The sequence below is a fragment of the Falco punctatus genome (genome assembly GCF_963210335.1).
Source record: "Falco punctatus genome assembly, chromosome: 3".
Classification (NCBI taxonomy): Eukaryota; Metazoa; Chordata; class Aves; order Falconiformes; family Falconidae; genus Falco; species Falco punctatus.
The window spans coordinates 2186460-2214192 of NC_137582.1; the positions used below are offsets into that span (position 1 = coordinate 2186460).

Consider the following 27733-nt stretch of genomic DNA (forward strand, 5'->3'; position numbering starts at 1 on the left):
TTTTTTTTTTATTTTATTTTTAATTTTTTTTTTCCAGCCACTGATGACAACTATTTCCTCACGCAGAGTGTAATCATCCTGCATCTGCCACAAGAGGTCAAAGAGTCAGACACCAGAGCTGGATTTTAAATACAAATTTTAACAACGCTGCCAGCCCCAAACCAGCTGTGGTTATGCTAAAATTGCCTCAAGCCTCTAGCTACGAGCGCAGCAGCAATGGGCTGAGGAAGAGCCATCCTCGCCCTCCCCAGCGTTGCCTTCTGCGGCAGCTATTTAGCGCTGCAGGAAGGACACCAGGCGTGATGGACTGGAGCTGGAAGCCTTTACAGCAAATTCTGTCTCCCAAATGCTTCCTCAGCTCGTTGCATCTCTGCGACCATGGCAGGTACATTGATCTAGCTGACAGACTAAGGTCCTATAGCTCACTTTTATATAGATGAACTGTAATTTTAGTAATAGGATGTTTAAATAATATTGTGTCACTTTTACATCTCACCTCCCTTTCCTTTGAATGAAAGTGCCTGTCTCCTTTTGACAGGTGGAGATTTTTTTTTCTTTGCCTTTTCCCCACAAAGACTTTGCCTGAAGGACATCAGGAGTCATAATAATGGTTGATGCTTTCATGAGATCTTTACAGATTACGGCTAAATGGAACGGCGCTGTAATGTGATTACCTCCCCACTCTTACTCCTGCTGTGCCATGTAATGGCATGGCGAGGCTCTCCGCTGGGATTAAAGCCAGTCAGACTGAAAATTGACTTGCCTTGGGGGCCATCAAGCAAATTTAAATGGCTACTTCAAGATTCTGCCTGCCAGTGAGCCATTTCTTCAGCGGATTAGCAAAATGAATGAAATACAGAGACGGGAAGGCAGTAAAAACTGTGCCATTAGGCATACATGCTCTCTCTCTCCCCTTCTTTCTGATTTTGCTCTAAACACTAATTCTAGTTCCTTGTAATTTCTCTCTGTGTCCTGCTTTGTGTGAGAAATTGGAAGGTTGCTCAGCACAGAAAAAAAGCTGTGACCTCGCCTTCACTGGGCTTCAGGTGGGCTGGGGGGGCAGGGAGGAGGGCTTGTCCTTCTCTTTCATGCATTTTCTCTGGGGATAGAGGCTCTTTAGGGAGAATTCAGAATATATAAACTTATTTTCTGCTTGGAGTCACTCTTGGGTGTAATTCTGCCTGCAAACTGAGCAGTGGGAGGGGACAACTGTCCCCTGTTGCTCTTGTGATCAGGCTTTTCTTTGCTGTCACTGCCACAGGGAACATCTGCTCCCTCCCTCCTGTGCTCACATTGCACTGGGACAGGGGCTCAGTTCCCTTTATACTGTGTCACGAGACTATAAAAGTCTCAACTGTATGACGGCAGTCTGAGTAGAAACAGGTTCTCGGGCTCTACAAGCATCTTATTCGAGGTGAAGTCTCATCGCAGCAGATTCTCTCCAGTTGTCTTGTACTGGGAACAGCACTGGTGTCTGAGGAGGTTTTACATCTACGCCCAGTGCCCTTCGGTAGCTCCAGCTCTGCTTAAATCCTGTTTTTTTTCAGTTTATGTGTATGGGATTTAAACATGTTTAGGTACTCCCATGAATAGGAATGTTTTCCCATCTCAGATGCCAAGAATGCTGAGAATAGGACTAGTGTGTTCTTAGCCTATTTACAGAAAGACATTCATGAGATGTGACTTTGAATACAGCAGTTACAACACCTCTTTGCTTGGCAGCTCAGCCTAGTCTTTTTTCCAGCTATTTTCTTAATATTCTGTCGAAAAATTTCCCTGATGCAGCTGAATTTTAATTACGTCTTTCTCATCATTGCTGACTAATGATAATAATTGCTTCCTGTCCTCTGGTGCAACATTCTTTTCTTTATCTGCAGACAGTTATTGTGTCTCCCCTTGGTATTATTTCCTCTACTTCGAATTTGCCCAGAAGCACAGTCCCATTTCTTGTCTAGCTGTTAAATAAAACCCAGAAATATAGCAGCGAGAGTGAAACCTGGAGGGTGGCAGGGGACAGACAGGTGGGATGGCCCAGGAAACCAGCACTGGCAGGGAGTTTTGCTCTGCAGGAGGTTGCTTTGACAGATCTTTGACAACTTACACAAAAGGAGCTGACGGTACAGCTCAGGTACTAATGGGCTAAATTCTACATCACAGGTACTGGTAGTTACGGACTATTACAGGTAGTTTTGTAACAGAAGTTCAGGCTTAACTGGCTATGGAGATTGACACAGTTTCTTCTAGAAAGTCTCTTTCCAAAGATGGAAGGAATGAGCCACTGGTTCCATTTTTAAAGATGCAAAGCCAAGAGATGCAGTGAATTGCCTGAGGTCACAGAGTCAGGAGGAAGAAATACATCTAACTCCCAAGTCCTAGGCAGCATCCCTATATCATGTTGTTTAAGTATTCACAATTTCCTTCAGCATAATAAAACTCTCATTATCTTCAGAGGTGCAGGATGAGAACTCCAAGGCTTAGACCAGACTATTCACATGATTAAAGCTCCAAATGTGGTTTTAAGCATTTTGCTGGCTTGAGGTCTTCTTTTCCCAGGTAAATCTGCAGTCAAAATCAGCATCCACAGAGAAACTCATCCAGTGTGTTAAACTTCTGTCTCTGATTAGACTATACACACTATTTTTCCCAATTCATTTTTATGAACCAACTTTTCTCAAATGCAAAGAGTTTTCTGCTTCAGGGAAAAAAAAGTATTACAGCTCCATGGGAAGAAAGAGACAGATTTTGTTATCAGCTAATAGTGTGCATGGGGCTTCTTGAAAATATCAGTAGGTAAGTCTTCATTTAGCTAGCAAGGCTGGCTACAGATAAAACTCCTCAAAGATTCTTTTAAACATAGTGTCTTATTTTTCACCAAGGAGATGAACCTGAAATTTAAATGCCTCTCAAGCAGAGTTCTCCATTCTGGTGACTTATATAGAAAGAGCTTCTAAATCCCTTCTCCAGACACCAAAGTCCTTTGAGAAAGAAATGTGAAAAGTGGCATCTTTGGGGAAATGTGGAGGTTGCTGCATTGTTTAGAGTAGAAGTAGCATGGTTCACTGGGTAAGGCACTGAACTGGGACTGTGGCTTTTCTACTGGGTGACTTGCTGTGCTCACCTTTCTCCTGTTGTGTACTTAGATTAAAATTGCATTGAAGCACAGACTTTTTCTTAGTAAACATTTCTATATCACCTAGTACAACATTGTTCCTGATCTTAACAGACACTTCTGCATGCACTAAAAATAACAGGAAATAAAACAAACAAATAAAAAAGTGTAAACCATAACTCTCCTCGCTATTTGTTTATAATTTTTCTGCCACTGTCAGCTCTTTGTACTGAGTACCTTGTCTGAAGGTAAATATCTGACAAAAACAGAACTTGTCCAAAACAGCTGAGATGGTACTAATTTAAGATGAGTAAAAATGGCAGAAAGTAAAAATGCAGAGGGGAAACAGATACAGACATTGTCACTGTACTGGGTCTGGCTGGCCCTTTCTTCACCGCAGCTCACTGGGGGCTGTGTTTTGGATCTGTGACTAAAACAGTGCTGATAACACGGGGGTGATTTAGTTATTGCTGAGCAGCGCTGACACAGAGCCCAGGGCTTCTCTGCTCCTCACCCTACCCCACCAGTGAGCAGGCTGGGGGTGCAGAAGGAGTTGGGAGGGGACACAGCTGAGACAGCTGAATCCCAACTGACCACAGGGATATCCCATACCATATGACATCGTGCTCAGCAATAAAAGGTGGGGAAACAAGGAGGAAGAAGAAACATTCATGGCTATGGTGTTTTTCTTCCTGAGTAATGATGCCATGTGGTGAAGCCCTGCTTTCTAGTAAGTGGTTGGACTTCCATTAATGGGAAGTAATGTATGTATTACTTACGGTGCTTTGCTTGTGCACAGCTTTGATTCGCTTATCAAAATGTCTATATCTCAGCCCATGAGTTTTCAGCTTTTGCTCTTCAGATTCTTTCCCCAGGGTCCCACTGGAGGGAAAGTGAGTGAGCGACTGGATGGGTGCTTGGCTCCCAGCTAGGGTCAACTCACCTCAGTAGCAAACATCAGACATTCAACCAGTTAACAGCTGTCAATGGTTTTAAAGACCTCATGGCAAACGGTTTTGACTCCCATTCAATGACCTGCCCAGTCTCTTATATTTTGACTCAAGATGATGAATTTTCTCTGGATGTTTACCAGGCTAAAAAGAGAAAGAGATAAGAATAACAGGGCTAATGCTGTGATTTGGTGCACCAACCATGAAGAGCAATCAGTTGGTGAACCACGATGCAGATTTGTCTGCGTAGGATGGAGTAGGGGAAAGGAACAGACAAAAGAAAATCCATTTCTGCTTAATGCACAAATCCAAATCGTTTTCTCATGTACCAGCAGGTTCTTTGCAGCTCATTATAGCTGTGAGGATAGAGGTGGTTGCACAAATGGATGGGGTGAGACAGCAGTAGCTTACTCAGGCTAAAATTATGAAGTCACTGCCTTTGGGAAGAGAAAGTCTCTCTAGCAGGTGTCCTTGCCTGCATTGTGGATAAAAGAAAACACCCCAACCAATCCATCACTACGAAATATAAGGTGGTATGGTGTGTGTGTGTGTGAGCAATGGCAGTACATTTCAGCCAAGGTTAATTGACCTCTATATTTTGCATTCTGTAAATATTACATATATTTTGATTTTTTTCAGTTTTGTCCTTTATCTCCATTTTGGAAGTTTATCTCCCCTGCTTCTCTAAAGGCAAACCAAAGGATCAACAACCTCAGGAGATGGGAGATGGTGACCTTGAAAATACTGAGATGGCTTGGCTAAGCACGTAAATGCAATGAGGCAGCACTAATTCTTGTCCAGGTGTCCGGGTGGCAAAGAACAATATAACTCACTATAACTAAGCCATGGGAGGTGGGGTGGAGGGAGGGAGGGAGGGAGGAGAGTATTTTCACAACACACTGTTTGGCTGAGCGATGATGGTGGACATCACCACTTCCACAGCACCATGCTGTCCCTCTGGGTGTCTGTGCTGTCACCTAGCTCTAATCCATGAAGGGTGGCCAAGTGCAGTTTTGCTTCACCTAGCTTTTGTGTTCATAACAATTTTGGAGGTAAGGGGTAATTTTAAAAAATGCATAGACAAATTTCCTCCCTGGAAATCAGACCCACTGCTTTAAGTAGCCTCTTAACAGGCATTATGTCTCTCCATGTTTTAGGCTCTATCATTTTATGTTGCTGTTGTTAAATCAATCCAACGTGTATGGCTGGACCAGCTGAGACTGTACCCATGTACAGCTCTTTTTAATTATGTCTGGATGAACCCCTGTGTAGGTGTCTATTCTGATTTAAGAACGACTTATTTCATGTAGCTTGAACCTATTCCTTGCTGACTTAACCTTAACCAAAATAAACCCTTTCTTAAGCCCCAAAAGGCTACTCATTATTTTATAGTTAACTTTGCTAAAGATACTTTGTCTCAAATTAAAAATAGTTAGGGTGGTTTGGAAAAATATCTTTATAGTCAAACCAGTTAATGAAAAGTATAGTGAAATCTAGCCAGAGCTGTGCTGAAATAAATTCAGTAAGCTTATATTTAAATTACATCTGCAATCTAAGCCTGGTCCAAAGCTAGCTGTTAAAATTTGTCTTCAGCATGCTGCCTTCTGCTCTGTTGTTGTCTTCACGTGCACAAACCCAATGTTTTTGCTTGACTCTAAAGGAGACTTCTTTCCCCTACACTTGCTCAGGGTCCAGCAAAGGAGCAGATACAATTTCATCTGTTATTGAGATTACACTAGAAAAGTGCGTTACTCCAACTGCTCCTTCATTCATCCTCTTTCCTTTTTCTGCTCCTGGGCTTGATTGATATTCAGAGGGTGGAATAACCCTTGCAATTTGTTTAGGAGAAAATCACAAGTAATATAGTAGAAGACCATCTATCACTCTATACATACTGTATTCTTATCTCTTAAAATTACTGTTTTATGTCAGCATTGCATGAAACATGGAAGTTTTGATCACATGCATTCTCAAAAATGATGTTCAAATTTAACTTTCATTGTTTGGAGATACTAAGGTAAAGCAAAACAAAAACCTGGTTTTACTTTACGTACTATATATGTTTACACAATAATCTTGAGTCTTATCCTTCACTCCCGTGGCACTTCATGGACAGATCTGGATGCCTTTCCCAAATTAACTCAGAAAAGGAATGCCAAAGACTGGTGCTTCACAGTCTACAGCTGGCCGGGCGGAGTTTCTGCATCATCTCTGCATGTTACTTACAAGTGTGTCGGCATTGAGCCTGCATCAGTCTGTGACCACACTAGCTGGGAGCGGAGGGGAGGCAGAGTGTTCAGCCTTCTTTGTGGGGGGAAGGAGGCTGTTGTGATCCAAAATAAGAGGCATCATAGAGGTCAAACACTGGGCAAACTTGTTCACATGGAGCACTCCTAGGCTTCCAGTCCCCAGGTTGTTTTTTCCTTTAAGTATAGAAGGTGGAAAGCTCTGTGTATGTCTATGTCTTGAAAAAAAATATTTGTTGGCCATGGAGTCATGCATTCCCCCACTTGGCCTTTAGTTCGATAAGTGATCTGCAGTAAAATGGTGGCCATGCCATGAGTTGCATGGAGAGTCATTGACGTTTCAATCATAACACTCTAAATGTGGGAGTCCCCATTTCTGGGTGGTGGTGTGTGCAGAGGCAGGTTCCTCCTTGGAGGTCTTCCTGGCAAACCTTTCCCTGACTTAGATCACGACTCAGAATAAGCTGCAAGACAAAAGGGACAAGTTGGTAGTGATGCCACTGAAATAGAATTAACAAAGTGAAGCTTGATGACAGTGAGTTAAAGAGATGGAACACCTGGGGTGTTTGCAAATGAGCTGTAGGGACAGAGCACCGCAATTAGGACCTATTAAAAGAAGATGTTTCCAATTCACTGCGTACAGTTAACATAGTTGTGGGTACTGAATCCTCCACCACTGTCAGTGTATAATACATCTTCCTTCTAGAGGAACTTGAATTACTTTCCAAATGGTTTGTCCAATTTCAGATGAAAATTGTGTTTCAGACAATAGCACAGCAGTGTCTCTAGGATTAGAGTTGTTCTCTTCTACGTAGAAAATTAATGGCTTGTTTTGTTCAAACACTCTCTGTCTTCTCCCCGTGCTGATAATCTATTCTGAATTATATTTAATGGTAAAAAAGCTGCAGCAGCTGAAGTTGGGCTCAAGATGAGCAATCTTCCCATTTAAAAAATAGAACAGCTGTCTTTCAATTGAAATACAAAATGAGAGGCCCTGACCAGTTGTGTTTGTTGAAGACTAGCTCACATTGCTACCTGAGAAAACAACGGTCCATTTGCTTCCCTTTGGCCTGAAATTCTTGTTGCAGATTCGAACTGAGAAAGTTCTTTGCTTCTTTTCCAGAGATTTTGTGTACTGTTTGCAGCTTTGTTAAAGCAGCTGCTGTCTGCTGCAAAGTCAAGTACATTTTAATGGTGGATGGTGGTGAAGCTAAAATGAGAAAATGTAGAAAGACAGTGCTGTCAGAAAGGGACTACAGTGTCATTGTTTTAACATATGTCAGAAACATTAAAGTTGGTACCACAATTTTCCAGCTGCAGAAATGAGGCAGGCATGGGAGTTCTTCAAGGGAAAAGATGGATCTCCAGGAGAGGACATTTTTTCTAGTTTCAGAGGAAAACTAGATTTGTTTGCTTTGGTGATACTACGCATCTTGTTACCCAGATCATTTGGAAAGCTGAGGAAGGCAAGACTCATTATACGGACTTCTGAGGTATCCCATCTTCAAAACAAAGCCTATCAAAGCTACATTTTCAGAAAAGCACCTTTTTAGCTATTTCAATAAGTGGGTAGATTTCCAGGGGAACCGCAGCTCCCTAGGACCTGAACACCATTGAACATGCATGCTGAGCACCTTTGAAATTGGTCCCAAATACAAACCATGCCTTTTAAAATACTGTATTACTGAGAGACAAGTAACTCCGTGAATAAAGAGCTCAAGGGTTTTTGATTCTCCTTGTGCACAAAGCTATCCATCCCTCCCTGAGGAAAGGGAGGGACTAACTGTGAACTCAACCGTCTCTGAGGTACTGAGATAATTGTGGTACGATTGGTTTGATTTGGAAATGGAATTAGAGTGTTCTTTTTCGCTCTTCTAATTAATCAGGGCTGAATGTCTATATTTGTAGCTCCTGCAATTAGTTCTCTACAGATCGGCCCCCACCCAATCTATTAAATTCTGGGATTTGTTTGAAGCGAAAGCACTCTACAGATGCAGAGCTCTCAGCTAAATTACATCTCTCAAAAGTTACATTTCAGGAGTTGAGGAAAGCAAACCACAAAACTTGCCAGAGTATGATAATTGCAGTCCAACTGTTCCCTTCCTCCCTTCAAACCAAACTGTGGAATGAGTCGAGCAAGCCACACACTGTCTGCAGTGTTTCTGTTTGATCTTCCCCTCCCCCCCTCCCTGGGCAACAAGGAAAACCAAGGGGAGTCTACAGCAGGGATTTTAAGAGCCAAAGCCTAATGAGTGTAAAATTAAAAAACAGTAACAACAGCAACATAAACCTAAACAAAACCCCCAAACCCTTCTCCCACCTGTTCAAGTAGTGGTTGCGGGACAGTGTAAACTAAGTTGAAGTCAAGTCTAGAAAATTTCAAAAGCAGTCTGTGGGGAAAAGCAGCAAGAAAAGCAAACTCCGGAGAGAGTCCTTGGTAAGGCGGTGGGTATCAAACATGTTCAGTCCGGTCACAGCTATGGAAACACAGCTGCCTGCAAGGATATCGGTGTCTCCACTTGCCCCCATCCAGCAGCAATTTTTACTTCATGTGGTTCAGGTCTTGATGGCCAGCCTCCTCAAGTGTAGCAGGTTGACTCACCCACATACTTTTTAGCAGCAATATTATTGTCAAAGTCTGTCCTTTCTCCTTTCTTTTCTCTTTAGGTGAAGTTTTTGCATAATTCAGGTAAAGAATTTGAAATGGATTATATATCTGACAAATCAGTCTCCCTAGCTATGAAGTCTGGACTGGGAAAAGAGAAGCAGGTTAGTCAGTTTTTAAAGCTATTATTCCACATTTTGACCAGCTTTTTCTGGTGCAGGACTATTGTCTAAAGTACCTAGAAGTGTTTATCATGTTATGTATATACTTAGCACTGTCAGTAAGAGGATATATTTATAGGAGTGGATGAGTCTTTCCAGTCTCCAGGCAATACTTCACTGTGAAGACCTTGGAACAAAAGTTTATGAACTTTCTGACTCACAGCCCTCACTTTCAGCTTCAGGAAGCCACTTTCCCTTGTGTTTTGAAACTTGTAACTCAGGTTTTGTAGTTGTTTCATTAGAAGAGCTTCTTCTTGTGCCTTCAGAAAGTGTTTGGTAAGTTAGAGAGGCTTGAAGGCAAAAGGACGTGTTCTCGTAAAACCTCAGTTAGGAGAGAAGAGGGTTTGCACAATGACAGGGTGCTGGAGGCTCCATTTTTTAACATGACCTGCTTGCTAAAGTCCATGTCCTGTAGGTTGCACTGCTGTTTTCCTGAGGATGCAGTGACAGAAGCTGTTCCACCACTGGAGCCTCAGGCGAATTGCAAGGCTTGTACAGGGCTGAGGGAAGGTTTCTGCTTGTCGCTGCACATATGATAATGCTTCCCATTCGATGCAACTCAAAGTGAGTATGCTCAGAGGAGTGTGTGCCGCATCCTTTCCTGTTGGCTAAGCAGAAAAAAATTAATCAAATGTCCATATGCAGGAAATCGTTGTAAGAAGTGCCACAGCTCTGAGAAACCCAGTGCTGGTCCTGTTTGGAGTTAGACAGTTGTGATATGGGTGTTGAAAGGCATGAAAGGAGAAGAAAGAAAGGGAAATGGAAACACACTTCTTTTATTGTCCTTGGAAACTATTCTGCTATGGGAAAATGTACAAACTGCCCAACACAGTTAAGCCTTAACGAAGGCACTTTGCAGTCATCATTCACTGGAGGCTTCTGGCTGCTCTGAGGTGGATTTTGTAGTTTTCTTAAGTTCAGTGCCATGGAAGAGTCTAGAAATGGGGGAGCAGGCTTGACAGCTTCCTGGGATATTTATTTTAGTGTGTCTGTTTTTCAAGGAGGTGTTCTTGGTTATCAGCAGGAAATAGATTGCACAAACAGCTTTTCATTAAGGGTGCCTGACCATAGCCCTGAGCCACAATGGTTGTTCAAAGAATTGAGTGAGTTTCCCAGCACATCTGTGAGCTGCAAGGGAAGTGTACAGGCTTTCATGCTGAAGCCTCTGATTAAAGCAAACCCTACGCAAAGGGAAAATACAGTCTCCTTTTGTGAAGAGCAATTCCAGGCACTGTTAGGTAAATTGCTAGGTGTGCGCTCACTACGGGGACAAAATGGCAAAGGAAGGGGCATGTAAGCACTGCGGCAGAAGTGAAGAAGCTTCTTGAAGGCTGGCAGTGAATAAAAGATGTTACAATGCCAGATATATTTGTGAAGTTCCTGTTGGTCATCAGGAGCCTTAATCATGGTGGTGTTATGTCACCTCTGTCCCTGCCCCTCTGCCACATTTACAGAGTAGAAGTGATGTGAAGGGAATTGATGCACCACAATTGAGGGTAAAGGAAACTTTACTGGTAAAGATCCAGCAGGACGTAATCATAAGAGTGATCCCTGGCTCTTGTTTTCATGTCCGGGTCAGGAAGAAGTGCTGGGAATACAAAGGGCCTTTGCTTTCCCATCTGATTTATCTAACAGGTCTCAGGGGTGAACCATAGATAGAGCTTAAATACGCTTCTCTGATGTTGCAAGAATTGTTCTGCCTCTTTAAGGGAGGTGGAAAGTGTTCAGTGAATACCTGGAAGCTCTTTCCAGGGGAAGCTTCCACTTCTCCAGTTTCAATTACAAGAAAGGAGGTGGCAAATGTAGGCCTATTTGTGATAGAGCAGGGGAGAAAAGAAATAAGGAAACAAATGGGACCTTAGATAATTTTCTTGTGTTAATTCAGGACAGCTATGAATTGCATAGCTCTTATCCCACCATCCTGCCTCACAAGAGCAAGGCATTCCCTGAGAGGATGGTGATACAGAGGGTAACAGGATAAAGCGGTGGTTGGAGAGGCACCAGGCTGGGGGAGGTACCAGGCTCTCAAGGGAAGCATAAAAATAAGAGAAGGACAAGAAAAGAGGCACTGGTTAGGCTTGATCCTGTAGTCTTCATCAACTTCTGAAGAGGGATCCTTATTAGTAGGTGAAATCTCTTATGATCTACAGTGAGAGCAGAAGGCATGAGCCTCACCCAGGGCTTTGCATCTCCGTAAGTCCAGAGGGAACTGGCTGGCACCGAAGGCAGTGTCTCGGCTTTGTTTTGATCATGTAGATTGCTACTCCGTGTCCTAGAAAATTGTAACATTACTGCAACTTAAATATTTTTTGGTAGGGCAGTGAAAAAGGGTTTGTGGTGAAGCTAAATGGCTCACAAAGTTGGCATGAGTAAAAAGTTCTATAAATGCCTTTTTTACATCAGTTTCACAGCCTTTGTAGCAGGGATCTTAACAGCATTTTGTTTGCTGTATGTAGGCCTTGTACATGTCTCCCCTTCTCCAGAGATGCACCAGGGCACTGAGTCGCATGCTGAGAAAAAAATTTCTCCAACAAGAGATTCTAAACACATTTTCCTCTGCAGAATCTACAGCAAGAAACAAGAGTAATGCTCACTGAAAAATGTTTTGCTGCCTTATTTCTACATTTTCACACACCTAACAATCACCTCTGTAAATAAGACCTGTGTAATTCTGCTCCTTCGGGCAGCTGTTCAGGAATGGGGGTTCCCCTCAAAAGTACCCCAGTGGTTTCTCTTCTTTTCTGATTGCTAGGTGGAATGGTTTTCCTTTGAGGGTGATACAGTGAACTTGGAAAAGCTTTATGATCACAAAAAAAAAAAAAGACAGAAGCTGTGATGAAGGAACAGAGGTGAGGAGAAAATAATAATTTGAATTATTGCCTTAGGAATGGCCAGAGAATGTCCTCCAAGTCTCAGTTCATTCTTCTCTCTCTCAAAGTATTGTGGAAGCACAAGGACCTTGTAGTCCTCAGCACAGGAGAAAATTCCTGCCCCACCATGCTAACTAGACACATATGTGTGTGAAAGATTTGATGTGCCGAATTTGGTGCATTTTCCCTGTTCTTTTCCCCAAGGAGCATTATCTTGCTGACATTATAAACAAGCAGACACTACATGTATACGAAGCAGGGAAGAAGCAACCGCAGGATGTTAAAAAGGATCATGTTGTAATGAGACTTTTCTGCTTTACAGTGGCATTAACTGTATCTTCCTGGCTCTGGATTTTAATCAGAGTTGAAGTGTTTTATCTTGGACTGGTGAATATTGTTTAAACAGCTGTGTGATATTTTTGTTCTTTGAAATTTCTGAAACTTGCCATATCTGGGAGTAGATCATGTGAATGGGATGAGCATCTGTTGCTCTTTCTGTAAATTCTTTAGTGGTGGTTTTTGGGGTTACCTGTTCTGACTAATGATTACTAGACAGATAAAAGGCAGTTGTTTTATCTATCCCCCCACCTTCCACCTCCAAAAAACTACTCAAAAAAATTAAGTCACTGAGAAGGAATCAGCTAATACCTAGTGGGATGAGATAGAAAGAAACCATTTGCTTTTACAGCTTTTATATAGTTCAGAAAACTATTTTAAACATGAAACACCCTTATTTTGTCTTTCCAGATTTCATTTTGTCATAAATGAAGCCAAATATGGGAAAGAATACTCCAAACTAAAGCCTTTGTTTCCTCAAACTTTGGGTGAACCTGGTGTGGGAAGGTTTCGCTGTGCAGTGTACACACACAGGCAGGTGGGAGCTACTCATGAAAGACTTTCAAAAAGCCTGGGCTGAAGCTCACTCTGGGATGGAGGCTGTGTAGTCGTGTTGGTGGCAAAGCTCTTAGCAAAGCCGGTTATCCTGGGTACAACACCGAGCTAACACAGTTTGTGGATCAGAGCTGGCTTGTGGATGGCTGGTTTATATCACAGAGGATGCTTCTTTCTTCTCTCATACACTGTAATTGCCTCTACCTAAATAAAAACAGAAAAGGACCTCTGATGTGTTTGCTGCTGATATGAGTCACAACACCTTATTGCCTTTCCAGGAGAAAAATGTATGCTTCAGTGGAGACTTGGAGGCTGCAAGGCACCTCATCTGTTGTTTTTTTCTGAAGCTTGCATGACATCGGAAGGGCTGTACATCCAGACAGTGGGTACACTGGGAAGCGCAGACCCTCTGGGCTGAGGTAAGGGGATCCAGTGCCAAAGAGGCTGCCTCGAGTTCCTGCCCAGCAGATAGGAAGGCCGTGGTTCTGACATGTTTAGCAGATGTCTGCTGATATACTGTGTTTATGCAGTTATTTCAGCTCATGTTGAAACTGGAAAATACGTTCAATTCAAAACAAAATTTGTTGTTGTCGCTGTACCTTTCTGAAAAGACCAGATCCAGGGACTCAGAAGCTTCCCCTATATTATCAGCCTACATGTTTCAGCCAGCTTCTGAAGCTACAGTATTCAGAGGGTTCAAGACTTAAATATGTTGGTACACACAACCCACTAGGGAATGTCATTAAAGGGCACAAGCCACACATCAGTTGGTTAGACACACCATGTCAATGGTGTTACCCTAATGGGGAATCTTCACAACCTGCCTCTGGAGCACAGCAACTCAGGCTTCTTCCGAAGTTGCACTGGCATTTCACAAAGGCTCCAGATTGCAACACAGTGCTTCACATTGATAGGAAGAATGGTTTTGATGGATAGATTTTTCCTCTTCCTCATCCAAAGTCATTGGAGAAAGGAAAAATGAGACCTACTGCAACTTTTCACTCTAAGGCCAGAAACTACTGTGTCAGACTCTGGAAGACTACTGCAGCACCGTCTATGAAGAAGTCACCAGGCATTGCTGCAGCTTCCTCCCTGTGGCATATGCACTCGCTAGAGATTTTTTTTCAGATACATGAATTGATCAGAGTTAATTCATAAGATGCAAAATTGCCTTTAATATTCCTTGGGTGGTACAGTCTTTCATTTCTGATACCACTGCTTCTTGAATCTCTGAGCTTTCTCTTTTACGAAAGGGGAATAGGGAAAATACTCTCTCGCGGTTCCTGGGCCAATAGCCTTAATGAGAGTAGTATTTTCTGGTCACATCTCATGCTTCCACTTTTTTTGCCCTGGTGGAACTCCTTACTCTCTGTCACAGGGACCATCAGCATTCCATGGCTTTGGTCAAGACATTGAGGTGCTGGAGCGTGTCCAAAGAAGGGCAGCAAAGCTGGTGAAGTGTCTGGAGCACAAGTCCTGTGAGGAGCGGCTGAGGGAACTGGGGTTGTTCAGCTTGGAGAAGAGGAGGCTCAGGGGGGACCTTATTGCTTTCTAGACCTACCTGAAAGGAGGTTGTAGGCAGGTGAGTGTTGGTCTCTTGTCCCAAGTAATAAGTGATAGGATGAGAAGAAATGGTCTCAAGTTGCCCCAGGGGAGGTTTAGATTGGATATTAGGAAAAGAATTTCTTCACTGAAAGGGTGGTCAAGCACTGGAACAGGCTGCCCAGGGAGCTGGTGGAGGCACCATCCCTGGAGGCATTTGAGACATGTAGATGTGGCACTTATGGACATGGGTTAGTAATGGACTTGGCAGTGCTGGGTTAACAGTTAAACTTGATGATCTTAAAGGTTATTTCCAACCTAAACAATTCTATGGTTCTATGATTCTATGATTATCCCCACTGTAACTGTTACATAAGCCTGTCACTCCAAGCCCCCATCCTGCAGCAACTGATGCATCTGTCTTTTCTATAGGTCTTGCTATACTCAAAGGCTCATTAAGCACGTTTCCAAACTTCCACCCACTTCTGTGCTGCATGCCAGCAATTCTACAGCTCATTTCTCCTCCCTGGTTGGCTTTGATATTGACTGCAGTCAGGTGTGTTTTCTAGGAAAAGAGGGGAGAAGAAGAGCAGGCTGAAACTTCGTGGAAAACCTTGTTTGCTTTTGCCATCTGAGGTATTTGGCAGCATCTTTTTTGCTAACCTGAGCCCTGGCAGTAAGAGCAGAACACCTTTGTGCAGTCACCTGTTTTGCCTGTGCCTTGAGTCAAATCTGGTTTAATAGTCGACTTCTTGGACTTTGATTTAAGAATTGGAAGTGTACACTCACTGTGTCACATACCGGGGGACAAAGCTGTCAACTTCTTTTTACTACTAGGAAATGAGGTGCAATCCAGCAACACTAAGATCACTCTCTTCCCCTGGAATGGAAGTAACATTCCTCCCAAGCAGAAGAAACCACTTCTCATCTTTTCCAGAGCCAGGAGTGAGAGGCATGAAATCACAGGCATTACCATACTGAATTTACATGTTACATAGGATTCCGTGTCCCCTGGGATACACACCACAATATCAAACATTGAAGTCTGAGATCGAGACCTGAACTTTACACCATTACACCATGGACTGCACTTGCCTGCTCAAGCTGTATCTGGCACACTGTTGACAAAGGCCACCTTGCCATGAACGGGGCTGCAGCCAGGTGCACTGGGGGGACTGGCACTGTCACAGCTAGATGCTACACCTCATTCTTATGCAATCTACGTACAGCAGTCTCTTTCATCCTCACGGTAACTTCAGTTTGCTCAATGAAAGCAGCACGTAGGCAAACAACATTTTGCATTTTAAAAGAGCTTTAATTTGTAGCTGTTTTCAAAGTACACACCAAGGCTAATGAATCGTCACTCCATTCTCTAGGATACACAGGAACAACTGACTAAAATTATCATTAATTAGCTGAATTAAAAGTAGCACCAAGAGGCTTCAACTGAGCTCAGGGTCTTGCTGCAGTAGGTTTAGGATAAGCACGCTGTGTGAAGTTCCCTTGTTTCCATTGGTATCACATAAATGTTAATAAACTTTTGATGTGACCTGAGCATGAATGAAATGTAACATATTTTCAGTTATGAAGTTGGGTGCTCTGTTCTCCTTGAGCTGAAGGTCATAGAGGCCATCCTCCCTTCAGGCTTGTGCTTCAAGCCTACCACGCAAAAAAGGGGAAAAAGACTCATTTAATTTTTCAGGTTTTCTTCCGGCCTATCAGCTATGCCTTTTATTCAGGAAAACCTTTTGCTGGATTTGATGGTTGTTTTCATGCCTTGGCACTGGTCTACTTAAATTTTGATGGAGAAAAACAATATCACTCAGACCCTCTCAAGACTGATGGATGATGATTTAAATGGTGGCAACATCAGACTGAGATAATACTGCAGAAACCACGTTGCATTTTGGCTTAGTCTAATGATGTAGGAATATTGAATATTGCTTCTTTTCAAACTCCTTTACTTACTGTGATCCCCAGAAGGAAGTGGTGGTCTCTTTGACCTGTGACAGATCCATTGGTGACCTTGCAAAATCATATTAAAGAACAGGAGAACTGTGGTTGCAAAACACAGAAGATGCACAGAGTCACAAGTGCTAAAATACATAAAAAACTACTGATTCATGGAAGGTGGAAGTCTAGACCCATTCAAGTAAATGGTTGTTTCAAGAAATCCCACTCTTCACCAGCCTCCAATGCTTTCTCCAGCAGTTCCATTGCTGTCTATATGGACATCTCTGGAGACTAATCCATTAGTCAGGTGTACCTCCACACCAAAGTACAGACAAATGCCAGGAACGTCTGCCTGTGCTGGGACATCAGCCAACTGTGTGCTTCTGGTAGCAGGGCACTGACCCTGAGCCAATGCATTCAGCCTTCACAAAGTTTCTGGCCTCTCAGCAAAGCAGAATTAACTTATTTTGCCATTACACAGCATTTGCATGTGATCTGACTCATCTTTTCCGTGCATCTGCCCACAATACACCACACAGACAACTTCTAACATCTTAGGGGCATCTCGGTGTCCCACACTTCCAGAGCAACCAAACTATAAATTTCATCTCTCCTCCATTCTGTCTGGAAGAAGTAGGAGGGAGGAGGAGTATCCAACCTACTTCACATCTCTTAGGCCATAAAGGGTTTCTCAGGGTTTCCTTCTGAAAGAACAGTTCTCAGTCTCACTTACTGCTGTCTTTGCAATGAATGGTGGGTTTCAAGCATTGCCATCTGTGGTGGGTTGACCTTGGCTAGGTGCCAGGTGCCCACCAAGCCGCTCTATCACTCCCCTCCTCAGCAGAACATGAAGGAGGGAGAAAATAAGGTGTAGGGGGGAAGAAAAGTTGTGGGTCAAGATAAATGCAGTTTAATGAAGCAATAGCAAAAGTTGTGCGCTAACCTTTGCAGAACCAAAGGAAAACAAAAGATGTTATTCTCTACTTCCCATCAGCAGGTGAAGTTTGGCCTTTTCCTGGGAAGCCGGGCTTCAGTATGCGTAGTGGTTGTTCTGGAAGACAAACATCATAAATAATGAATGTGTCCACCTTCCTTCTCTTTTCTCATAGCTTTTATATCTAAGCAGATATCATATGGTATGGAATATTCTACTGGTCATTTTGGGTGAGCTGTCCTGGCTATGTCCCCTCCCAAGATCTTTCCCACCCCCCGCCTACTGGTGAGGGGGGAATGTTGGAGAGCCAACCTTGACTCTGTGCAAGCACTACTCAGCAGTAGCCACCCCCCTGGTGTGTTACCACCACCTTTCTAGCTACCCACACAAGCACAGCACCAGGAGGTCTGCTACGGGGCTTAGACAGACCCAATAAACCATCTTTCCTCCAAGGAAAGAGGCTCCTTTCTCCTTCTATCTCCTACAAAAGGCAATGGCAGGGGGTGACCTCTGTTCTCCTCCTTTGCTCTGTCTGTTCACCAACATTTCTTGGGAAGGTCTGGCAGACAGGCCTGTGCTGTGCCGTGTCTGGTGGCCGAGGTAGCCCCAGCCCTGCTCAGAGCCCACCAGTCCCTCCCATCATGGCGCAGAGCTGAGCCAGCTGCTGCAGTGTGGCCTGTAAGATGCAGGAACACACTGATTAAGACAGATTAAATAACATATGAATAGATGGAGAGGGGCTAGATTTTAGTCCTTTAAGCGGTTTAAACCTGCAGGGCTGTTTCAGAGTCTAGTTTTATTTCTTTGGTTTCTTCCAAACTCTGGAGGGAGGATTTTGCAGGGAAAGGGCTGTCAGAGGTGTAAGCAGGGAAGGATGCAGGTTTTTCTGCTTTGGAGATGTTGCTGCTTCTGCCTTGTATTTCCTGTAGGGATTCAGGGAAATGTTGGTGGGCCCTCACTTGTTTTCTGGAAGCAGACAGGAATTTATACAGTGCAGCCCTTGGTATTTGATTTAGCCTATGCTCCATTATACTTGAAATGGGCTTTCTTAATGTTTCCTGCATTAGTATTTTTTATGGCAGTCAGCAGAAGAGAAAAAAGCTCTGATTGCACTGACAGCCTCTAGCAAATAGTATTGCTTTGCTAAGTGTAGGAAGATGTCTTCTCTTTTTTCCTTAGGTGAACATTTCTTTTTTGGAAAGATGAAACACCTGACTCCTAAGCTAGCAGAAATGTCCAGCTGTAGATCAGAACATTACGATATGTTTGTTGACTAAAACACCTTGCGGTCTGCCAGACAGTGCTACCTTTCTCTGTGGCCTGAGGTCAGCTAATACATAATCATCAAATAGTAATGACTTGCTCAGGGCTTGCCATTTCTTATTATATAGAAATAAAGATAAAAAAGTGGCTGGTATTCAGGAAGCCAGTGAATAACATTAATTTTATAACCACATAAATACACACCTTTGTGGATGCACACTCTTCTGAGATATTTGATATTTGAGCAGGAAATTAAGAGAGTAGAAGAACCGTTAGCATGCTGGTCAACCTTTTCCCAAGACAAGATAGTGTGTTCCTATGTTCCAGGTAAGGGGGAGGAAAAGTTTCATCTCTTCTCCTGGAATTGTCTTCATCTTCCCAACAGATCTCAGACAGAAGATTTATAATCTTTAAGAATGTCACCCTTAGGTTAGAAAGTTAATTTATTTGCACTCCCTAATTACATATGAGATGTGCTCAGTTTACAAGTTAAAATCTGGGGTGGTATGTGGTATGTGTTTTGTATTTTTTTTTTGTTCTGGTTGCTTTTTTTTTTTTTTTTTTTTTAAAGATGCTGGCTTTGCAAACTCTTCCTGGAACTGGAAAATAAACATTACTTTTTGCTTCCAGTGCTGCTTCTGGCTATATCAGTTTCTCAGGGTGTAAGCGGAAGGTTATTTCAGTGGCAAAATGGAAAGCAGGATAAACTCCTGTTTATCTTCTGTTTAGTAGAAGTGGGTTTGTAAAGACAGCTAGACAAAAGGCTGCATCATAAGATAGATCCTATGAAGATCAAAAGTACTATAGTTTATTTCAGCTGCCCAGAGACCCTTGCTGTTACCACATTATAATAACAAACATTAGAGTCCTGAAATACTTTGGTGCAAAATAGCGTAACTCTGCATATTTCATTAAAAGTGATCTTGTTTTGCTGCAGCTGAGCATCTGGCCCCATGAGCTGATTTCATATTTCCAGTTGGAGTCATTATTTCTTTGGCTGTGGGAAGATACATCCCATGTTTATGCTCAAATCAAGAATGTTGGACTCAGTTGTACTATATATAAACCCTGAGCATTATTGAGCATCTTTGTGCTACATAAATATTCTGATAGACCTCAGTAAACTCCCAAAGTCCTCCCCTAGTATTCAGTGTGATTTAATTTATGGCATGTATTTCCCCCACAATTTTCAGCAGCTTAGCTGAGGTACCTGGAGAAAGCACTGCCAGGATATATGAATTTTCAGAAATTCACATCTGGGAATGGACATCCCAGATTAACACTAATAAATGGTGTGGAACATTGGCTGACCAGTGAGTTGTGACAAGGCCAACTCTTTTCCTCACCTTTCTAAAAACTGGCTTCAGTTAGCATCCTCAGTCTGCTGAGTGTGATGAGAAGAGAAAAAACCCCACAACTAATTGCTATAGAGGCTTGATTCATACATCAGTGGAGATACAAAATACCTATTTCTCTGTCAATGCTGATTTTGTCACCAGATCTGGGCTATGAATGAGAGGGTCACAGGGTCCCTTCCATGAGCTGAAGTTGCTCCACTGTTTGCCTGGACCTGAAGGAAGTCGGTATGTCCTTTACAAAGAAAATGTTGTGATTAGTAGTGTTTTATTTGCCCCATCTGAAATTCAAAGTCCAGCCTGACCTGGGGAAATTGAGATGGTCCATTTTAAGTTTAGAGCTTGAGGAGGGGCAGAGGACATCAGGTACATAGTGACATTTTGACATTTTCACAGGGCTCCTCTCTTTATATCCAAAAAAAAGATACCGGTTTATTTGCATTTATGGCTGCTTGATAGATATTTTAAAACTGAATTGATATTCCTGCTGAAAGCTTGACACAGAGGGGCCAGTGCATGACTCCTCAATTGCGGCTCTGTCCCAGGCATGTTGCTGCTTTTTTTTTTTTTTTTTTTTTTTACTTTTTTTAAAGCATGTGTCTTTTAATGACTTTCAAACTTATATGGCCAGGTGTACTAGTTTTGGTTGGGATAGAGTTCATTTTCTTCATAGCAGCTTGTATGGTGCTTTGTTTTGGCTTTGTGATGAAAAACCAATGTTGATAATCCAGGGATGTTTTTGTTTTTGCTGAGCAGTGCTTACACAGAGCCAAGGGCTTTGCTGCTCCTTATGCTGCCCCACCAGTGAGCAGGCTGGGGGTGCACTTGAATCTGGGAGGTGACACAGCTGGGACAGCTGACCCCCACTGACCAAAGGGATATCCCAGACCATATAACATCATGCTCAGCATATAAAGCTGGGGGGAGAAGAAGGAATGGGGGGATGTTTGGAATGGTGGCATTTGTCTTCCCAAGTCCCCGTTACACGTGACGGAGCCCTGCTGCCCTGGGGGTGGCTGAGCACCTGCCTGCCGTGGGAAGCGGTGAATGAATTCCTTGCTTTGCTTTGCTTGTGTGTGCGGGTTTTGCTTGACCTATTAAACTGTCTTTATTTCAACCCACAAGATTTCTTACTTTTTCCCTTCCAATTCTCTCCCCCATCCCACTGGGGCAAGTAAGTGAGCAGCTGCGTGGGGCTGAGCTGCCTACTGGGGTTAAACCACCAAACCAGGTTTCTTGTAGAGGCATATCCAGGTTGTTTACAAGTCATAGGCAAGAGCAGCGTCTTCTTGTGACCAAATGCCCTTAATTTTGCCCATAACTCTTTTGCTTTGGCAGCATCTGGAGCAGTAAACTAGCTCTATGGACACTTCAAGTGATTGATCTGAATTAAGGAAAAGGCATGGCAGAGGGGTAGAAAGACTCACGCACTGCACCTCCCCTGATTTATGGCGGTGAAGCCAGTGCCTTCTGCAGCAGAAAGTGGAAAGATGAAGATCTACAACCACCTGTGTTATCACCCAAGGAGTGGAGGGAGATGGCTCACATTTTATTCTAGCTGGCAGACACACGGAAGAGGTCTCCTCCCTCACCTCCTCTCTTGCTTTGCCTTTTGATGCTACAACGACTGCAAAGAGGGACCAGAGAATGCAACTGATGAAGTCTGGTGGTGGTACCCTCAAGGTAGCATTTCTGCATTATCTAGGTGCTACATTTTTAAAAAGATGGTAGTGCATAACATGAAGAGAAATAATAACCCATATAAAGACAAAACCCAGCATGTTGTGAACGTTGTCACAGCAATCACGATCTGCCTCATACTTGGGGAATTAAGTATCTGACCTCCCTTGGCTTCTGTGACAGCAGAGTGGATCAATCTTTACCTTAGGGTAAGATTCTGCAGCAAAGTTTTAGATTGCTGCATCTTTATTTTTGTTTCAGGGTTTTAGGGGTTTTGAGACCCAAAGAAGGCTATTTCTGAGGAAAGAGAATGTACCTCCTTTCATAATCAGATAAATGATTTTATTATTAGAGGAAAAACCTCATGAACTTTGAAGTTTACAATTCAGCTTTTTTTTATTGTTACAACTGCTGATATTTGCATGCAATCTGTAAAACCTCAGAAATGCTGAGACCTTAATCGCAGTAAAAACACAATGGCTATTTAGAAGCTAGAATGCAACTGCCCCACTCACAGCTCATTGCGGAACCGAGTGCTGCAGAAACGGCTCAGAAGTGACCAGACAGAGCTGGAGCAGGGAACTTACCCACTTGGATAAAGTCCTAATTGCACGATAAATATGGGGTGGGCTGCCCAGACAAGGAAGGTTGCTAAGGAGCACCATGAAAGTAAAAAAAAAATAAATTGCAGCCTCCCTCTTTGCAGATGCTTGCAGAAGACAGACATAAGCCTATATGCAATGTCAGATGGTAGGAACACTATTGTGTTCATGTGCATGGGAGGGTGTGTGTGCATGTGTAGGGGCTCAGATGTTGTCCAAGGATCCTTGTGCTAGCTGCCTTTGGGAAAAGATGTTGTCACAGGCCTTCTCCAACTCGGGCTCATCCAAGAAGTCTGTTTGTCACATGCTGCAGGCACCACTTCTGCTTTCCTACCCCACAGCCGAGGTGCATGGAGCATCATGGCTCAGGCTGCTTAGGTGCATGTGGCACCATGGGGTGAAAGGTCTTGAGGTGCTGCCCTCTAAATCAGTGGGATACCGTTCTTATGGAGGGGACTGTGGAAAAAGAGCCATTTTGACATTAACTTCAGGAGTGGCAGTGTCTGGCACAATGAACTTTATAAAATCAGTGCAATTAATTCTCCTGCAAGACTGAAACCAGTCACAGTTTTTTTAGGGGGTGAGAGAGTAAAGTCAGGGGGAAATGCATTTACTTGGTTTTAGTGGAGTAGTTTTTCAATCACTTATATCTCAGCAGGCTATAAAGGAGAAAAACAATAGTATTAAGGCATTACATGAACCTGCTGTATTACATTGACCCAAACTCTGTATCTTTATAAAGCTGCGACAAATGGGAGCTCCAACATGGAATATATTCCCCCATGTCTGCAATATTTTTCTTTTTTCTTTTTTTTGTCTGTAAGTGTAGCTCATTCAACAGCCAGTGAGGTAGTTATTATTAACGCAGAAGAGAGCTGAAGTAGATTACTGGAAAGCCTGTCTTACAGCAAATGCAAAGCAAAGGTTTAGGTGAATCAATTTGCTGTTATTATTGTGTCTTTACGTGGTCTCCAGTAGAAAGTTATGCTGAATTTACAGCCCCATTTTGTATCACGTTGAAGTATTAACTACTTAATTCTACTGGTTCTGCTGCTGCTGATAAACCAGATGTTTTATCACGGGCTGTGGTGTGGATTCTAAAAGGTACTTATATGCCAGCTCCTACTCGTTTCGGTAGGACCTGGGTTTATCTGTTCAGCTGTAACCAGAAAATGTATATACAGCGCTTTGAGTACAAACTGCTGCCAAGTTTTTTTCATTTTAACCTGCATCTTGCATTAGGGGAAGTTTTTCCTTTAAAAGATTTACACCTTAGAGTCCTGGGATTATTAAAAATTTTTATATATATATATATCTTTCTTCCATTGCTTCCCTCATTTTTCCTGGTTTTTATTTATTTATTTATTTATTAATTTAAATAACAAAAAGATAAGTTAGAACTACCTTTATGGAATCATCGTGCTGCTTTTTTCTACTAACTTCCATGGAACATTAAATCAGCTGAGGATCTGAAAATTTAAAAACGTGACCAAAGGATACATTAGCAGCCAAAAACCCCAAACAAAGATTACATTCTAGATTGTCTCCACACCCCACGTCATGCTTTTTTTATGAATCTTTTAAATGGATATTATTAATTAGAAAATAAAGTTGTTTTTAATTTAAAACATTGACATTGAACTCTTTTCAATATTTGGCTTTCAATGAAGAATTTTCATTTTAAAAGTCACAAAACCACTACAAATTAAACCTTCTATATATTCCATTTTTGAAGCATTTATTACATAAAACATTACTGTTGTATTGAAAATAGACCTCCATGAGCCTTTCAGCCAAGTTTTGATAGATTTATTTTCAAATATAATATTAGATGTGAACCACGGTCCCTTAACTTATTTGAAGCAAAGAACTGTAAGAACTTTTTGGGACAAGCCTGGAGAAAGGGGATATGTTTGTTGGTTTTTTTTCATATGCCTTACTATAAATGTATATAAATTTAGGGCTGGGGTACAGAGTAGATGGCAATTCTTTTTCCTGCTTGTTTTGCCCAGATTTGATATTCCCATATGCTCTGCACAGACAGGTCAAAAAGAAATATTACAAAAAGAGAAAAATGATGGGATTTAGGAGATTTGTAAGTGGACAATACCCATGTGAATTACAGCCCTTCTGTTTCAAGACAATGCTGGACTCCTGGTGCTTGGGATAGCTTTCAGGCCAGGTCTTACTTCGAAGCTGGCCATGCTTTACACAACAGATTGGAGTAGATGAATTCTAGAGCTCACTTGAGACCTAAATTATTCTTGTGGTTCTACAGTTTTGCATGACAGTGAGGAATTCTGCTTCCAAGAGGAAGACTAAGTGCACCTTATCACGTACTTGTGAGACTTAGTTGGAGAAAAGAAAAATGCTGTTTTAAAATCAGGTTTTTCCCCATCTCTTGGGTCCAAAAGCGCTGACGGTTTTGATTTTGGGTCTTAAATTATATCACAGTGGCTGTTGAAAACTGCAGACTGAAATGTCAGTGTTGCTGGAATACAACAGCAGTGTGCCAGTAAATATCTCTGGATTTAGCTCTCATGTATTCTTTTTTTATTTAGTATTCCATCAATAACATTGTTGTACATGCTTCCATACAGATAGTTTGTTTCTTTCAAGGTGGTTTAACTGCCTAGCCACCTTATAAAAATAAACTTCGGTGTTCTGTAGCAACAGCTGAAAACAGTGTAGATTAATGTGACTGCGGTGTTTGAAGAGGTAACAACTGAAATGCCCTGGTCCTTTTGTTTTTCCAGGTCAGAATTAATTCTAAGGGGAGGCAATGTTCTTAAGGACGCAATGCAGCTGAGTGATAAAGAATCAAGTAAAATATGGCTGTCAAATCATTCTGCTTAAATGGTGACTTTCAAAAACGTCAGTCAGAGATGGGTGTCCGCACATTCTTTGTGCCTTTGAAAATGCTGTTTGCTTCCCAGAAGAAGTAGTAAATCGAAGCCTTCTGGAAAAAAAACCCCAACCATAAACTGCTGTGCATTTATATCACTCAGCCCCCGGAGATGTAGATGGCTGTTCTAGTGTGAATGACATAACCAGTCTTTCAAAGATTTAAGTGTGAAACTGCAAACACTTATTACCAATTTCAGGGCTTACTACTCTGAGTAGTGCCACCCAGTAGTATTTTATCTATTATTTTCAAGAAGTAGTGATGTGCCAAGCAGTTTCTAGAAGACTATGCTCAGGTGAAAATTTTGTCTTCCAGAGGTGACTGCAGACTGCATAAGAAGGTAACTCCTAAATGAGAGAATCACTGGTGTCTGATTATTTGTAAGCATGGAACAAGGCCAAATGATCTCAAAATTAAACACAAAATTTTCAAAATTTTATTGTCAGTCCTGTGATACTGAAGGCTACCAGAGGGAAATCATCTAGGTTGGAAAAGACGTTTAAGACCAAGTCCAACTGTAAACCCAGCACCGCCAAGTTCATCACTAAACCATGTCCATAAGTGCCACATCAACACATCTTTTAAATACCTCCAGGGATGGTGACTCAACCACTTCCCTGGGCAGCCTGTTCCAGTGCTTGACCACCCTTTTAGTGAAGACATTTTTCCTAATATCCAATCTAAACCTCCCCTGGTGCAGCTTGAGTCCATTTCCTATTATCCTGTCACTTATTACTTGGGACAAGAGACCAACACCCACCTCGCTACAGTTTCCTTTCAGGTAGCTGTGAGGAACAATAAGGTTCCCCCTGAGCCTCCTCTTCTCCAGGCTAAACAACCCCATTCCCTCAGCCGCTCCTCACAGGACTTGTGCTCCAACCCCTTCACCAGCTTCATTGCCCTGCTCTGGACACGCTCCAGCACCAAAATGTCTTTCTTGTAGTGAGTGGCCCAAAACTGAACACAGGATTTGAGGTGCAGCCTCACCAGTGCCCAGTACAGGGGGACAATCACTGCCCTTGTCCTGTTGGTTACACTGTTTCTAATACAAACCAGGGTGATGTTGGTGATCTTGGCCACCTGGGCACCCTGCTGGCTCATGACCAACATCCCAAGGTCTTTCCTCCCCCAGCAGCTTTCCAGCCACTCTTCTCCAAGCCTGTAGTGTTGTGTGGGGTTGTTGTGACCCAGCACTGACCCTTGTTGAACTTCATACAGTTGACCTCAGCTCATTGTCCAAATCCCTCTGCAGAGCCTTCCTACCCTCAAGCAGATCAACACTTCTGCCCAACTTGGTGCTGTCTGCAAACTTACTGAGGGTGCACTCAATCCCCTCATCCAGATCATCGATAAAGACATTAACCAGGACTGGCCCCAGGACTGAGCCCTGGGGCACACCACTTGTGACCGACCACCAGCTGGATGTAACTCCACTCACCACAACTCTTTGGGCTTGGCAAACCAGCCAGCTTTTTACCCAGCAAAGAGTATGCCTGTCGAAGCCATGAGTAGCCATTTTCTTCAGGAGAATGCTGTGGGAGATGGTGTCAGTGGCTTTATTAGAACATCCACAGCCTTTCCTTCATCTGCTAAGCGGGTCACCTTGTCATAGAAGGACATCAGGTTGGCCAAGCAGGACTTGCCTTTCATAAACCCATGCTGACTGAGCCTGATCACCTGCTTGTCCTTACATGCTATGTGATGGCACTCAGGATGACCTGCTCCATAACTTTCCCTGGCCTCAAGGCCAGGCTGACAGGCTTGTAGTTGCCTAGATCCGCCTTCCAGCCTTTCTTGTAGAAAACCATCACATTTGTTAACCTCCAGTCAACTGAGACCTCCCCAGTTAGCCAGGGCCTATGATCAACAATAAGTAAAAACTGTAATTTACAATGTTTTATTCTCTCTCTTATGCTTGTGGAAACAAACCTCACAACTGTGGCCTGAAAAAAGTGATCAAGGAGCCAAGAAGCAAAATAAGCCTCATAATCTGACCCACCATTTCAGCTTAGAGAACAGATGGTTGACAAATGGGACTTTCAACCTATGTCTCAGAAACTGAGGTATGCACACTTTTCTTGCACCAATTGCATATTTGTATAGTAATAATTTAATAGAAGTTTTCACGATCAGGGGAAAGTAGCAGCCTCTTTGGCAGCTGCTTTCTTCCACCAGGGCTGCAGCCTTTTACCCATGACCGTTGCCAAGCAGCCAGTGAGTTAGATTTTGGAAGAGAACAGCTCCACTCGTACACTCCTGAGGCACTGTCACAGAGCGAGCTGTACATCAAATTGTATGCTTATTTTCCAAAAAAGTGTCAATGAGGGGTTTGTAGGCACCTGTCGGCACAGTTGCTTCACCATGTATTTGCAATCCAAAAGTCAGAAAGCAGTTATGCGCTTTTTTCTTATTAAAAAATGAGACATCTTCAAACCCCGACAGACCCCTCTCAGACCATTGTTTATGGGATCTCTTTGTATGAAAAAATAACTGATCCTGTTCATTACTGTAGTGGGGTTTTTGGTTTTATTTGTATATGGTATCAAAATAAAGAATTACTGTCCCACAAACTGGGTGAGCCCTACCATCTCTGGCAAATCTACAAGA

The 27733-nt window shown here is 42.7% G+C and overlaps 1 long non-coding RNA gene across 1 annotated transcript in view; it reads right to left on the reverse strand.

Annotated features, from left to right (window-relative positions):
• The window catches only part of LOC308059915, a 370995-nt gene continuing 343262 nt past the window's right edge, over positions 1-27733 (reverse strand). The window contains exon 2 of the long non-coding RNA XR_013926509.1: positions 1-26494. This is a non-coding gene — a long non-coding RNA (uncharacterized lncRNA). The remainder of the gene's footprint in view (positions 26495-27733) is intronic.